Below are 17,262 nucleotides of genomic sequence, written 5' to 3' on the forward strand. Positions count from 1 at the left end.
TAGCAATTGAGGCACTTCCGGAGAAGATGGCGGCTTAGTAAGACGCGCGGATCTTAGTTTCTCCTCCAGAACAGCTACTAGGGGAGTAGAAACGATACAGAACAGCCCCCCAAAGCCACAACAGAGATAAAAAAGACAGCATACCCCATCCTGGAACGGCTGGTTGGCTGAGAGAACCCGCTCTAGTGAGATCGCCGAGGGGCGCGGGCTTCACCGGGCAGGGCGGCAAGCAGCCGGAGTCACTCCCTTCCCCCTCCCCGGGCCGGCTGGGAGAATTGGACAGGCGGTCCCCTCAAACCGCGGGGGCTGGCGCCCACACCACGCGCAGCCCCCTGGAACAACTGAGAGAATTGGATCGGAAATCCCCAGGCCACGGAGAACGGTGATGGGGGGGAGGGGGCCCTTCCAAACCAGTGATTCCCTGGGAACAGTACACTCTACCGGGTGGGGGCTGTGGCTGGCGCCCTCCCGCCACGCTTGGCACCCCGAACCAACTAGGAAATTTGGACGGGCGCTTTCCCAGGCTGTGGCGGCCAGCGACCCTGCCCGCGTTCAGACCCCGGGCCAGCTGGCACTCTTCCAAGCAGCTTAAGCTAGCGAACCTCCTGGACAGCGAGAGTTTTCCAAAGTTAAAGGACCTACAGCACTTTTTTCTGGTGGGACCCGCAGAAAAACGTGTGCCACGAGCGCCACCTGCTGGGCAGGATAAGAAAAACAGAACCCAGAGATTTCACAGAAAAATCTTCCAAACTTTTGGATCCAACACCCAGGGAAATCTGTCTAAATGCGCAGACGCCAGCAGAAGATAATGGATCACGCTCAAAAAATTGAAAATATGGCCCAGTCAAAGGAACAAACCAATAGTTCAAATGAGATACAAGAGCTGAGACAACTAATGCTGAATATACAAACAGAAATGGAAAACCTCTTCAAAAACAAAATCGATAAATTGAGGGAGGACATGAAGAAGACATGGGCTGAACATAAAGAAGAAATAGAAAAACTGAAAAAACAAATCACAGAACTTATGGAAGTGAAGGACAAAGTAGAAAAGATGGAAAAAACAATGGATACCGACAATGATAGATTCAAAGAGACAGAAGATAGAATTAGTGATATGGAGGATGGAACATCTGAATTCCAAAATGAAACAGAAACTATCGGGAAAAGAATGGAAAAATTTGAACAGGGTATCAGGGACCTCAAGGACAATATGAAGCGCATAAATATACATGTTGTGGGTGTCCCAGAAGGAGAAGAGAAGGGAAAAGGAGGAGAAAAACTAATGGAAGAAATTATCACTGAAAATTTCCCAACTCTTATGAAAGACCTAAAATTACAGATCCAAGAAGTGCAGCGCACCCCAAAGAGATTAGACCCAAATAGGCGTTCTCCAAGACACTTACTAGTTAGAATGTCAGAGGTCAAAGAGAAAGAGAGGCTCTTGAAAGCAGCAAGCAAAAAACAATCCATCACATACAAGGGAAACCCAATAAGACTATGTGTAGATTTCTCAACAGAAGCCATGGAAGCTAGAAGACAGTGGGATGATATATTTAAATTACTAAAAGAGAAAAACTGCCAACCGAGACTCCTATATCCAGCAAAATTGTCCTTCAAAAATGAGGGAGAAATTAAAACATTCTCAGACAAAAAGTCACTGAGAGAATTTGTGACCAAGAGACCAGCTCTGCAAGAAATACTAAAGGGAGCACTAGAGTCAGATACGAAAAGCCAGAAGAGAGAGGTATGGAGAAGAGTGTAGAAAGAAGGAAAGTCAGATATGATATATATAATACAAAAGGCAAAATGGTAGAGGAAAATATTATCCAAACAGTAATAACACTAAATGTTAATGGCCTGAATTCCCCAATCAAAAGACATAGAATGGCAGAATGGATTAAAAAACAGGATCCTTCTATATGCTGTCTACAGGAAACACATCTTAGACCCAAAGATAAACATAGGTTGAAAGTGAAAGGTTGGGAAAAGATATTTCATGCAAATAACAACCAGAAAATAGCAGGAGTGGCTATACTAATATCCAACAAGTTAGACTTCAAATGTAAAACAGTTAAAAGAGACAAAGAAGGACACTATATACTAATAAAAGGAACAATTAAACAAGAAGACATAACAATCATAAATATTTACGCACCGAACCAGAATGTCCCAAAATACGTGAGGAATATACTGCAAACACTGAAAAGGGAAATAGACACAAATACCATAATAGTTGGAGACTTCAATTCCCCACTCTCATCAATGGACAGAACATCTTGACAGAGGATCAATAAAGAAATAGAGAATCTGAATATTACTATAAAGGAGCTAGACTTAACAGACATTTATAGGACATTACATCCCACAACAGCAGGATACACCTTTTTCTCAAGTGCTCATGGATCATTCTCAAAGATAGACCATATGCTGGGTCACAAAGCAAGTCTTAACAAATTTAAAAAGATTGAAATCATACACAACACTTTCTCGGATCATAAAGGAATGAAGTTGGAAATCAATAATAGGCGGAGTGCCAGAAATTTCACAAATACGTGGAGGTTCAACAACACACTGTTAAACAACGAGTGGGTCAAAGAAGAAATTGCAAGAGAAATTAGTAAATACCTCGGGGTGAATGAAAATGAAAACACAACATATCAAAACTTATGGGATGCAGCAAAGGCAGTGCTAAGAGGGAAATTTATTGCCCTAAATGCCCCATCTTATAGGGAATAAAGAGTAATCTGTTGCAAATGATTGGTTGTCATAGATGGGATATACTGATATCACCTATGATGAATTTTTTCTCATCCTTAAACAAAGTGGAGCAAATAGATTGATTCATAAAGTCCAAGAAGTTCTGAACAGTCATTTTAGTACAGATATTCTCTGATTGATTGCCAAGCATTTTGTACTAAATGTTACTTGCTCATCTGGAAATATTCCATATGCTTACCCTGTGTTAATGAATTTTGTTAAGCAAAAAGAAACTGAATGTTGTTAGTACTACAGAGGCTTATAGGGCAGTATGAGAACCATAAACTAAAAGCTTTTATATCTTATATAAAAAAATTTGTCAGAGGGCGGTGCGACAGTGGCTCAGTGGCAGAGTTCTGCACTGGGTTCGATTCCCAGTGCCTGCTCATGCAAAAAAAAAAAAAATATATATATATATATATAATATATATATAGGTATATATATCAAAGCACTCAAAATATGTTAACTTGTAACAATCAAAGTATTTACGGTAGAATTCTACTTGTTAAATATGCTGCACTATTGGCTTCATTCATAGATTATAAAACTCAAAAATTATTCAGTAGTTAATAATATAGAATAATGAAAGCTATTAAAAAGAAAAACATTGTATATGTCAATTTTTTAAGTAGGATCATATATTTCTTCTCCAAGATTCATGAGAAGTACTTTCGTTTATAGGTGGTATATTTAAAATTAGTCATATAACACATTAATCATGACAGGGATAGATTCCTCAACCTGTAAAACCGTTCATTATAATATAACAGTAGGTCTCTGATGTGTTATATATGTCCCATATGGAATCTGGGTATATGATAATATAAATTAAACTGATTTGATTGGGAAGCAAAAATCTCAGTTTAGGAACAGAGTTTATGGGCTTGAAACACCTAATTTCATATTCCATAAAATATTTCCTTTCTTCCTTCTTCCTTCCTTCTCCTCTTTCTTTTTTTTGCTTTTTTGCTTTTTTCCCTACATTCCTTTCTCCTTCTTTCCTTCCTTCAAGAAATATTTATTGAACAACTACTGTATTCCAGGCATATGTCGTACGTGCTTTTTTATTTAGATTTATGTGGATTGATAGTGGTGGGGACAACAATATTCTAACAATTGAGTAAAACTATTATAACTATTAGTTAAAATGATGCTGTATGTGATTGGCAGGGCAATATTTATTTCCTACCCAAAAAAGCTATCTTTATTTTGCCTTGGAAATTTTATGGATACCTCAAGGGATTTGGCTCCTAGTTTAATATCTATATTAATTTAATATCAATAAAACATGAAACATATAACCAGAACTGTCAAACACAGTATTCTGCCAAATATAACATCTTAAGTCCTACATAAAAAATAAAAGAATATAAAATATTCATATTTTCTTATTTGAACCATATTTCATAGTCTATCCAAATGGCTTTAGGTTATAAATTACAAAAGAAGGTAAAACTATCAAAAAATATAATTCATGCCAATATATTTTAGGGACGATGCACATAATTTCTTAGCATACAAAAATAGGTTTATTCACCTACATGGTCCATAAACATCTATTCAGACATAATAGGTCTGCGTGTGTGTGTGTATATATATATAAAACAGATAAGTGCTAAATGTTCATTCTCTGTGAATTTAAACTATAATATAAACCATAACTTCCCTACATATATTCAAAGATGTGCTAACCATTTGACTTTGATTACTGTTTAACTTCTATGGGTTCCTTGTATATATGAAGTAAAATAAATTAATGCTAGCAAATATACAGATATTATAAAAAATGAGATTTAGTGACTCAATAGTTTGCCTGGGAATACCTTACAATGTGCAAATAGTTCTTTAATAGTTCACCAAATGGCAAATTATCCTATGTTAGATGATCTAACGAGAAATAAAAGGGAGAATTTTTTATTGAGCTCCTATTCTATCTTATGTGCTAGTCCATAATAGTTAGTTGAATTATCTAGAAAAAATATATATATTTTCAATGAGCAATTATTATATGTCAGGCCCTCTTACATGGACAACAGTTAAAGCATTAAACCAAAACACATATAGCTCTTCCCCTAAGAAACTTCTAACCTTGTGAACTGGAGTCAGTGGAGGGTGAGCAGGTAAGCCAAAAAAAAGTAAATAAATGAAGTATGTGAAATAACATGTGATGACAAGAAAATCAGAGAAAATAAAGCATAATAAAGTATAGTTAGTACCAGAGTAGGTTTTATATTTGATTTCAGGTAACTAGTCACTTTACACCTGCTTCTGATGAAAGCTAAGTCTTAGGGAAAGGTTTTCTGACAAATGCCCTTAGGCAGATTGAATGGGAGTATGTATTGGATAATATATCAGAATTCCCTATGCCTACATTTCTCTAGGGGAAGTAAATCATGGGATAAGAGAACCTACTATCTTTGTTCACTCCCACAGAATTGGTACTAGAGTACAGACTTATTTTCCTAGATGTCTCCCAGCCCCTGTAGCTTGAAAAAGATATGTTATTAATACCTTAGTTCTTATATTAACAATAATAGTAAAAGTTGTTGAACACTTACCATGCCAGGCACAATTCTCTGTGTTGTGTATACATTATCACATTTAGTCCATTCAACAATTACATGGGACTGGTAATATCATTATTTCCATTATAAAGATGAAGAAGCAGTTTAGCAATGCACAAAATTCATTTCCCCGCGTCCTCATTTTAGAGCATGCGTGTATATAGGAGTCCCTGGAGTTTTTGGTTTTGGAATAGTTAGGGAGCACACTTTTGCTTATCTATTTCTTTCTTCTTCTTCTTTTTTTTTAAACTTTGCCTAGCCCTGGTCAAATAACATTCCATTTTCCTACTTAAATACTGCATACTATACGAAAGACACCCTCAAAATTTTAGACTAGGTTGGGTCCTCTGTTATGTTTTCATAGCACTATGGGTTTGTCCAAAGTTGGGAATGGAATCATGTCCCCCACAAAAGACCTTAATCCCCATTAAGGTCTTAGTAGGTTCTTAATCTCCATTCTGGTGGGTGTGACCCCATTTGTAAATAGGACCTTTGAACATGTTATTATTAGTTAAGTCGTGGCTAAACCAAATCAGGGTGAGCATTAATTTATATGACTCAAAGCTTTATAAGGAGGAAATCTGGGCACAGACAGAATAGATGCCAAAGAGGAAAGAGAGTCAAACGTGATTGAGGATGGCTGCCGCGTCCTCTTTTTCCTCCCCGGTTTGACACGGTTCCCTGGAAGGAAGGGCGGTGGCAAGGCCTTCAACGCCCCAAAAGAGGACGAGGCATAAAATGGTGTAATAGAAAAATACTGGGATTAACGACACTAATTGTGTGTTTCTTGTTGCTGGTTGTGCTCCAAGCATTATATCAAAACGAATCAGAAAGCAAAAGAATTGGAAAAAATGATACAAATTGTACAAATTGCAAAACCTTGTTAATGACTGTTTGGAAAAAATTAGGTTGGGACGCCCCCATTAAGCAAGTCATGCTGCAGATACAGCAGGCAGAAGTGCTTTTAGAACAAGTCACAGAAAAGTACCCCATAGAAAGTAAACACTTACAATTAAAAAACCCTGCATTGAGCCATCCTGGAAATTTACTCCCCCACCACGGCACCGGTCCATTGCTATAAAACAATAAAAAATCTAAGCAAACAATGTAACCTTTTAATCAAAACAAGCTAACCTTTAACCAGATTAAAATAGGTCTTGACATATTGCCTCACCTGTAGAATAATAGGAAAAGAAAGTCTAAACTCAGAAAACTGCAAACACAATGTCTGTGGTTTAAGCCAATATCTTGCTGCTATTAAAATCTTGTGTAAGTGTTCCTAAGAAAATCAGAACGTGTACTTTCGCTTTGCTTCCCTGAACCTGCAACTTTACCTAAAACGTAAGCCATGACACAACCATGATTCTGTGATACCTGTTTCCTTGCCCAGAATAAGGGTATAAAATCAGTTAAGCAAAAATAAATTTAAGCAACTCTTCTCAGAGGAAAATTCTCTAAGCTGTCTCTTGGTGTTCTTCTCGCGCCGACGACCCTCCACACCTTCAAGCCCGTTCCCTCTGCTGCGGCTGGACTGCGGCAAGTGGCGCCCGAACAGGGACTTGAAGGTAAGCTTTCTCTTTTACGGGAGGGTATAAGGCTCTCGCTATAAGGCACTGCAGGCCTCTGGCTACGGTCAGGTACTTGGGAAGTACGGATAGAGCGAGTAATCATGGGACATACGGAGTCTAAGGAACGCTCCTTGTTTGTAGATATAACAAAGCATATGTTGAAAAAGAGAGGTATAAATGTTACCAGCAGACAGCTTAGAGAATTTTTTTCTTTTGTGCAAAATGTTTCTCCCTGGTTCCCAGAAGAAGGGACTGTTAACTTAGATACTTGGCAAAAAGTAGGAAAACAAATGAAGGAATATTATACTAAAAATGGACCAGATGGAGTCCCTATTGATGCTTTTGCCCTATGGAATGTCCTTAAAGATAGTTTTGACCCCACACATGAGGCTATTTGCATGGCCAGGGAAGTGGCAACTGAAGAAGAGAAACCATTAGTTACAGCTATGGCTAAAACAGGCAGTTATACCAGTATAGAGAGGCCTCCTGCTTATAATATACAGAAAGACCATTCTAGCTCCTCAGAAAGTGAAAGTGAAGCAGAGTCAGAAAGAAAGGATAAACTTAATCCTTTTGAAGTAGATGAATTGGAAAGAGTAGCGGCTCAATATGAACATAACAATGTCAGTTCCTTCTTCAGTGCTTCGGCACCTGAAATAAAAAAGAAAAAGAAACCTAGGCCACGTTTAAAGCCGCAAGCTCATATCACACCTTTGTGTGTAGGCTTTATGGGTGCAGTTAAAGAGGCTAAAGCTCAGGGCAACACAGAGTTAAAGTGTTATCCTGTGATATGGGGAGATGATAATTCGCCCCCTCAATGGGAACCGCTCCCTTTTAAACTAATAAAAGAATTAAAAATGGCTGTCAAAGATCTTGGCCCGACTTCCCCGTATACATTACAACTACTTGATAATGTAGCCAGTGAATGGCTCTCTCCTTTTGATTGGTTTTCTACTGCGCGATCTTGTCTAGCCCCCGGGAGTTTTTTGTTATGGAAAGCAGATTATGAGGAGAAGGCAAAAGGGCTAGTGCAGAAAAATTTATTAAAGAGACCCCAAAACCAGATCACGCTTTCCATGTTAATAGGGGAAGGTCCATATGCCGACCCAAAAACCCAGCTTGAGCTCACTCGGGAAACTTTACAGGAAGTCTCTAGAATTGCAGTTTTGGCTTGGAGGCAGCTGCCAGCTGGAGATTTAAAGTCCTCCTTTCTTAGCACTATTAAACAAGCTGCTCAGGAACCGTATGAAGATTTTGTAGCTAGACTGGAACTAAATGTAGAAAAATTAACAGGAAGTCAAGAAGCCAAAGACATTGTTTTGAAACAACTAGCTTTTGAAAACGCCAACAGCACTTGTCAGGCATTGCTCAGGCCAATCAGAAAATCTGGTTCTCTAACTGATTATATAAAAATGTGCGCGGACGCCTCCCCCGCATATGTTCAGGGCCTAGCAATGGCAGCTGCCCTTCAAGGACTGCCTTATCAACAACTCTTAAAAAATATGCAGCAGAATTCACAAAACCCTCATAGAGGTAAGGGATGTTTTAAGTGTGGAGAGTTTGGACACCTTAGTAGGGAGTGCCCTGTGAGGAACACCCAAGGGAGCCTCCCCCTTCCGGGTGGAATACCTCCCCAAATTTCGCCTCAAAATTTGAGGCCTACCTCCTTGTGCAGTAGATGCGCTAAAGGTTTTCATTGGACTAAAGATTGCAGGTCAAAATACCACAAGGATGGCACTCCATTGGCGCCTGGACCTATGTCTACACCTTTCCAAAAAGGGCCAATACTTCCTCATGAGCAAAAAAACGAATTTCTGGGGTGTCCTCCGGCCCCGAATCAGAACAGGGGGAAAGAAGCAGTGAAAAGCACTGCCTTTCCATCTATGACTTGGTCCGAGCAACTCCTGGAAGCGCTGGATTAGACTTGCCAGTTAGAGAACATTGTATCATTTCACCAGATATGTCAGTCCAAATACTTAATACTGGAGTTAAAGGTCCTCTACCCGAGGGAACGGTGGGACTAATTATAGGGCGTAGCTCAGCTTCGAAGACTGGCATTTTTACCTTACCTGGGGTAATAGATTCAGATTATACTGGGGAAATAAAGCTTATGGTACAAGCTGTTGGACAAACTATTCAATTACATCCTGGGCAGAGAATAGCACAGCTCCTTCTTGTTCCTTACTATAATACACCTAATTCTACATTATTACAAAAAAGGGACAAGGGGTCTTTTGGATCCAGCAATGTTGTGGCCTGGGTTCAAAAAATTCAGCAAGCCAGGCCTATGAAAAAATTATTAATTAATGGAAAGCCTATAGAAGTGTTATTGGATACCGGTGCAGATGTTTCATGTATAGCTGGAAAAGACTGACCCTCTTCATGGCCAATATCCCAGTCATCTGCCCCATTAGTTGGAGTAGGTTTGGCCCATAATATAGCTAAAAGCACTCAGATACTAAAGTGGCAGGATGACTGCAATCAAGGAACTTTTCAGCCATATATAGTACCCGCCTTGCCTTTCTCTTTGTGGGGAAGAGATATCTTACAGCAAATGGAGGTACAGTTAGTTACATCATCCGAGACTTTTTTAGCTTAAAGGCCACTGTTGTTCCTACTGCGGATCGTATACAATGGAAGTCAAATGATCCAGTATGGATCGAACAGTGGCCGTTAAATATAGAGAAATTAGAAGCGGTGCAAAACCTGGTTAAAGAACAATTAGAAAAGGGGCATATAGAACCCTCTACTAGCCCCTGGAATACTCCTATATTTGCAATAAAAAAGAAATCAGGAAAGTGGAAGCTATTACATGACTTAAGAGCAGTAAATAAAACTATGGAGACTATGGGAGCTTTACAGCCAGGTTTACCGTCACCTACTGGAATCCCAATCAATACAAATATTGTAGTGATCGATTTGCAAGATTGTTTTTTTACCATCCCCCTGCATCCAATGGATTGTAAGCGCTTTGCTTTCAGTGTTCCTTCAACAAATTTTAAGCGACCTTATCAAAGGTATCAATGGAAAGTTTTACCTCAGGGAATGAAAAATAGCCCCACATTATGTCAAAAATATGTAGACAATGCAATCAAGAATATTAGGGAAAAATACCCTGAAGTATATTTAATCCATTACATGGATGATATACTATTAGCACATTCAAACTACCATTACTTACATTACATTTTGGAACAGCTAATTCTCAACCTCCAACAACAAGGACTTATAGTAGCACCAGAAAAAATTCAGAAACCGCCTCCATACAATTACTTAGGAAGAGTAATTAAACAAGACAGAGTAATCCCACAAAAAATGGAAATTCGAGTTGATCAATTAAAAACCTTAAATGATTTTCAAAAACTACTGGGAGATATAAATTGGATTAGACCTTACATAAAGTTAACTACTATAGAATTAAAACCCCTATTCGATATTTTAAAAGGTGATTCTCAACCTACATCAAAACGAGGGATTACAGCTGAAGCCTATCAAGCACTTCAATTAGTAAATCAAGCTTTAAGTCAAAGTCATTTAAGAAGAATAAACATAGCACAAGAGTGGGCTCTAATAATATTAGATACCCCTTTTTTACCTACTGCTTGTCTATGGCAGACAGGTCCAATAGAATGGATACACCTCCGAATAAATCAGCATAAAAATTTAAAACCATATCCAGACTTAGTGGCAGAATTAATCATTCAAGGAAGAAATCGAAGTAAACAATTGTTAGGGGCTGATCCCTCCTGTATAATAGTTCCTTATACTAAAAATCAATTAGAACATTTATTACAATATAATGATGAGTGGATGATAAATTTAACTGCATTTAAAGGGGAAATTAAACATCATTTTCCCTCAGATCCTATACTGCAATTTATACAAAAACACCCCGTTATGTTTCCACAAAGGTGTTGTGTTCAACCCCTACCCCCCCCCCCCCAGCAGAATTAATTTTCACTGACGGGTCTGCTAAAGGGACGGCTGCTATATATTCCAAAAAACTTCAAAAACAAATACAGGCAAAAGAAAAATCAGCCCAAAAAGTTGAATTATTGGCAGTGATAGAAGTCTTTAATTTGTTCCCTCAGGCCTTTAATTTATACACAGACTCTCTTTATGTGGCAAATTTATTTCCTGTTATTGAGACAGCTTATATTTCTGAAAATTCTACTGTTAGTCACTATATTTTAGCATTACAGCAACTCATCCACCAGAGACAGTTTCCCTTTTTTGGAGCACATATCAGAAGTCATAGTAATTTGCCAGGACCATTAGCAGAAGATAATGCTAAAGCTGACCAACTTACTATGTTGCCTTTCCAGTACAAACTCCTGTTAGTCAAGCTCAAGATGCACATAAACTGCATCATCAAAATGCTACAGCATTAAGGTTACAATTTAAAATCACTCGGGAACAGGCTAGACAAATCATTAAACAGTGTCCTATTTGTATAACTCACCTGCCACAGTTGCATACTGGAGTAAACCCTAAGGGTTTAAAACCCAATGCTTTATGGCAAATGGATGTAACTCATATGGAAAGTTAGCTTTTGTACATGTTACTATTGATACTTACTCACATGTTCTGTTTGCCTCCGCACGAACAGGAGAGGCTTTAAAAGATGTAAAACAACATGTTATACAATCTATGGCTTATATGGGAAAACCTCAACATATAAAAACAGACAATGCCCCTGCATATGTCTCAAAAGGCTTTGAACAATTTTGTCATCAGTTTCATATCAAACATACTACTGAAATACCCTATAATCCCCAAGGTCAAGCGGTGGTGGAAAGAGCCCACCAAACATTAAAGCACCAAATTACTAAACTGCAAGATAGTGAAAGTAAGTACTTATCGCCTCATCACATCATTAATCACAGTCTTTTTGTCATTAATCACTTAAATGCAAATGAAAAAGGTGAGACTCCAATGAGTAGACATTGGAATAAAGTTATACAGCCACAAATTTTAGTAAAATGGAAGGATGTGCTAACTGGACAATGGAAAGGTCCTGATGTGTTACTAACATCCGGACGAGGATATGCTTGTATTTTCCCACAGGATGCAGAAACCCCAGTCTGGATTCCCGATAGGCTCATTCGGCCCATATCGGCGCCCATCCCGGAGAGGGAACAAGAGGAGAGCCCCTCTTCCTCCGCAGTGGAAGAACCCGTCATCTTACCCCCAGGAGAATATGGATGAAGATCTTGTACCTGGAATGGAAGATTTATCTCTCTCTTCTACCCCGCAGGCTCAATCTACCAGACAAGCTAGTCTGCCCACTTGGGGGCAGATAGAAAAGCTTACTACTGACGCAGAAAGGGTAGTCCTAATAACCGGAAAAACTCCAACTCCTATTCACCTGTTTCTGGCTATGATTGCACTTCTTTCCTGTCAGGTATCTGGTTCTTCTGTAAATAAATCATATTGGGCTTATATACCTAACCCACCACTTTTCCACCCCACTGCGTGGGGTGATAAAAACTTAAAGGTCTTTACTAATAATACCAATCTTATGGGAGGACTCCCTAGTTCACTTATTCCTTTTAAAAGTACTGATAATGTTAATTTTACCGGATATGCTGATGAAGCCCCTCTATGCTTTGTAATAACCGGGACTCCTCCTCCTGGCTGTTTGCCTATCAATTATCGGTCATATTATACTGATTCCCCAAGTCATAAAGGAACTAAAAGAAGCATCTGGGGGCTCAACATGATTTCTCTTGGGTACCATACCTACAATGAAAGTTATGTAAACCTTTCCTCAAATTTTAACTCTTTGATTGAGTCTTGTACAGAAAAATATCCTAAAAAGGACATCTATTGGAAAAATATTCACTCTACAGGCTATCCCCGATGGCTTGAGTGTGGCTTTTTGCATAAAGCAAACATATATCACCCTGTAAAAAGTAACCTTACTATTTATGATTTTTCAGTCTCCTCACCTAATTATAATTATACTGCATATATTATAAATAATACAGACAAATATACTTATAACAAGAGTCTACCTACAGATGGGGAACCCCTTACACGGTGGTTCACCCCAGGATTAGTGACCCCCATTTATCAAAGTAGTGCTTCATCCCATAATCGAACTGGTTTATATAATAACTTATTTCGTCTGCTTGCTCCTACTAATATGGTGTTGTTATATCGCCCATCTAGTTCAACCCCTGTTCCTTATGGCATTCGTGCATGTGTAAATGCACCTCATGCTATTCTAGTAGGAAAGACTCACATGTTTAATATCACACAAATGAATAATGCCTATCATATCACGTGCACTAACTGTCTCCTTACTAATTGTATTAATTCTGGCTTGCCAAAAAATTATACTACTTTTCTTATTGTGCATCAACCTTCTTATGTCTTATTACCTGTTAAGTTAAATGAACCATGGTTTGATGATGTTGGCTATCAAGTTATGGAAAGGCTGAACAACTTAATGAGACCTAAGCGTTTTGTAGCTACGTTAATTTTAGGAATTACCGCTCTAATTAGCATTATTGCTTCTTTAGCTATATCAACTACAGCCCTCATTCAAAATCAACAAACCGCTCATCATGTAAATACTCTAACTCATAATATTTCTTTAGCTTTAACCCTACAAGAAAAATTAGATAGAAACTTAGAGACTAGAGTAGACGCCTTAGAAGATACAGTTATTTATTTAGGAAACCAGATTCAAAATCTAAAAACCCAACTTACCACCCGGTGTCATGTTAATTCTAAATGGATATGTATTACCCCAGCGCCCTATAATGAAACAGAGCAGTCATGGGAAAAAGTAAAAACCCATTTACAAGGAATATGGCATAACACTCAACTAGCACCAGATATTCTAGCTTTACAACAACAAATAACTGACATAAGTAAGGCACATATAACAGAACATGAAACCCTAGCAAACAGTCTTTGGTCCTCCTTACAAAATCTTAACCCAATTATTGGATGGCCCAATGTAGTAAACTTCGGCCTTACTGTGACTATAATATTAATTATTATTTTTTGCTTTCCCGCAGCAATCAAAACCATAAAAGCATCTATCAAGCAAATCGAGAGAGTCCAGCAAAAAGAAATTTTAAAAAATAAAGGGGGAAATGCCACGTCCTCTTTTTCCTCCCCGGTTTGACATGGTTCCCTGGAAGGAAGGGCGGTGGCAAGGCCTTCAACGCCCCAAAAGAGGACGAGGCATAAAATGGTGTAATAGAAAAATACTGGGATTAACGACACTAATTGTGTGTTTCTTGTTGCTGGTTGTGCTCCAAGCATTATATCAAAACGAATCAGAAAGCAAAAGAATTGGAAAAAATGATACAAATTGTACAAATTGCAAAACCTTGTTAATGACTGTTTGGAAAAAATTAGGTTGGGACGCCCCCATTAAGCAAGTCATGCTGCAGATACAGCAGGCAGAAGTGCTTTTAGAACAAGTCACAGAAAAGTACCCCATAGAAAGTAAACACTTACAATTAAAAAACCCTGCATTGAGCCATCCTGGAAATTTACTCCCCCACCACGGCACCGGTCCATTGCTATAAAACAATAAAAAATCTAAGCAAACAATGTAACCTTTTAATCAAAACAAGCTAACCTTTAACCAGATTAAAATAGGTCTTGACATATTGCCTCACCTGTAGAATAATAGGAAAAGAAAGTCTAAACTCAGAAAACTGCAAACACAATGTCTGTGGTTTAAGCCAATATCTTGCTGCTATTAAAATCTTGTGTAAGTGTTCCTAAGAAAATCAGAACGTGTACTTTCGCTTTGCTTCCCTGAATCTGCAACTTTACCTAAAATGTAAGCCATGACACAACCATGATTCTGTGATACCTGTTTCCTTGCCCAGAATAAGGGTATAAAATCAGTTAAGCAAAAATAAATCTAAGCAACTCTTCTCAGAAAAAAATTCTCTAAGCTGTCTCTTGGTGTTCTTCTCGCGCCGACGACCCTCCACACCTTCAAGCCCGTTCCCTTTGCTGCGGCTGGACCGCAGCAGATGGCTGTTTTTGTTTGCTAACATTGCTGCATTGCAATATACCAGAAATGAACTGGCTTTTACAATGGGGACATATTAGGTTACAAATTGACAGTTGGAAGGCCATGAAAATGTTCAAATTAAGGCATCCAGGGAAAGGTACCTTAACTCTGAAGAAGGGTCGATGGTATTTCAGACACCTCTCTGAGATGGGAAAACATGTGGCTTGTGTCTGCTGGTCCTTGTTCCTGGTTCCATTGTTTTTAGGTCCCTCAGCTTCTGGTGCTCTTTAGGCATCTGTGGGTCCTTTATTAGGTTTTACAAGCAAACTCTGGATTTCATCTCGCAGTTTAAAATCTCCTGGGGCATTTCTGTCTGCATCTCCAAGTGTCGATGTCTCAGTTTCATCTCTCTGGGTTGACATCCAATTCTTTCTATATTTTCTGTCTTTTATTCTCTTCATAGAAGGCTCTAGTAAAATGATGAAGACCCACTTTGAATGGGTGGAAATCATATTTCCATGGAAACACCCTAATCAAAAGGTCCCCCACCAAACAATAGGTTTGTCTCCAGATGACTGGATTAGAAGGACATGGCTTTTCTGGCATACATGACAGTTTCAAAACAGCTATCACCAGAATGCTACCAATCGGGAGAAAACATAGCCTTACCAATATCTTCATTTTGGTCATCTAGCTTCAAAACAATAAATGCTTATTGTTTATGCCAACCCACTGAGTGCTAATTTTCATAGCAGTTCTAGCATACTAAGACATTCCAACATATTTTATCCTAATTTTTTTATTTTTATCACTAGATTCTTACTGGAAATCATGGCTATCTTCATCATTATTATTGTTTCCCATGAATCTAGCAAAGTACCTGATATGTAACATGTATTCCCTAAATATTTATGGAATGAGTGGATTAAAAAATGGAATAACTGACTGAGTGATGCCTAGGAGAAAGAAAAAGGTAGAACAAAAGAGAGAGAGAGAGAGAGAGAGAGAGAGAGAGAGAGAGAGAGAGAGAGAGAGAGATTGAGAGCACAAGTTTGAATTCATAGAGATTTTAATAGATCTACTGTTTATATTTAAATCAATTCAATAATATGAAATATACAAAACTGTTTTCTTATTTCGAATATTCAGCAACTCAAGAAACAAGGACTGCAATGTTATCTTGGTAGGAAGCTTCTGATTTTATGATCTTTTACCATAATTTTTGAAAATGTTGAATAGTCATAATAAATTAAGTATTTGTGTTTGAACTAATGTTGATTTTGAACTTGTTTTTGGTTTTCTTAGCTTGGTCTCTTTACTATTCTCTCATAGAAGCATGCTTTAAATCCCAAGGGATATATGATAATATTATAGAAAAGAAAGGCAAGTAGAAAAATTAAGTAGCATAATTTAGACTTGGAAGAGAGAAAGAGAATGCACTCCTGTGTGCACACATGTGTGTTGCGACAGGGCTATAAATAGGAAAGTACAATAGAGCTTTAGCAATGACATCAGATCATGAAAAATAGATTCTGGGAATTTAGTTTAAATTCTGATGAATTTTGCCTTTTTCTATATTAATGTTCGTTTGTGCCATTAGGTATGTGCTTCTTAGGCTTCTTTAAATTAACTTCCTTAGGGAAAACTAAATCAAACTTCTTTTCTACATTTTACATTACTAGAGTCAAATTAAAATATGCTGCATAATTTCTATAATAGATTGGAGAAATAGAAGTTCATATGCTCTAGTTTAAAATGTGCAATAAGAGCATATATACCATGTAAAATCCATTATATTAAAATAAATCTATAACTTAATATTTTATTTGTAATTATATTTTCAAGTAGTGAAATAATGTCTTCCTTTGAAAATAGAGCCTCAATAATTCAATTTTCAGCATCACTTACTTTGAGATTTTGAACAAATCTAAGTGAAATGCTAGTATGTCGCTGTCTTCCTTTATACTCTATTTTCAAAGGAGTCTTACATAGATATTTTCTAATATATGCATAGGATTTTCTAGAAGTCTTCCTAACCTGTGTTAATGCTTTCATCCTATATTTTATTTAATTTAATCCCCTAAAGTTATCCACATCTCTGTATAAAATGTAAGGCAAATTTATGTTAAATTAATTGTGGAATTTAATTCAAGAATTGAATTGATTTCTGAGCTTCTTCAGCCCCTTCCCCTTTAGCAGTGGTACCCGGATTTAGTGTCCATATTTCTCTACAGGGTTCATGTGCCTTAATACAGCTGAGCCCACCCTAACTCCATGGCTGGGTTTTCAATGATCTAAGCCTATCTGGGAAATCCCATCTTTCCTAACACAAGGCTTGATTAAAGAATACACTGTTGGGTGGGCCGTGGTGGCTCAATG

At 37.9% G+C, this 17,262-nt stretch overlaps 1 long non-coding RNA gene across 1 annotated transcript; it reads left to right on the plus strand.

The window, feature by feature from the left end:
- Window positions 1–6,777: 6,777 nt before the first annotated feature.
- LOC143690253 (uncharacterized) lies at window positions 6,778–14,673 on the plus strand. The gene is made up of 3 exons (XR_013179083.1): window positions 6,778–6,890; window positions 12,151–12,297; window positions 13,925–14,673. It is a non-coding gene; the product is annotated as an uncharacterized LOC143690253 (long non-coding RNA).
- The last annotated feature ends 2,589 nt before the right edge of the window (window positions 14,674–17,262 follow it).

The sequence above is a fragment of the Tamandua tetradactyla genome, chromosome 7, assembly GCF_023851605.1.
Source record: "Tamandua tetradactyla isolate mTamTet1 chromosome 7, mTamTet1.pri, whole genome shotgun sequence".
Lineage (NCBI taxonomy): Eukaryota > Metazoa > Chordata > Mammalia > Pilosa > Myrmecophagidae > Tamandua > Tamandua tetradactyla.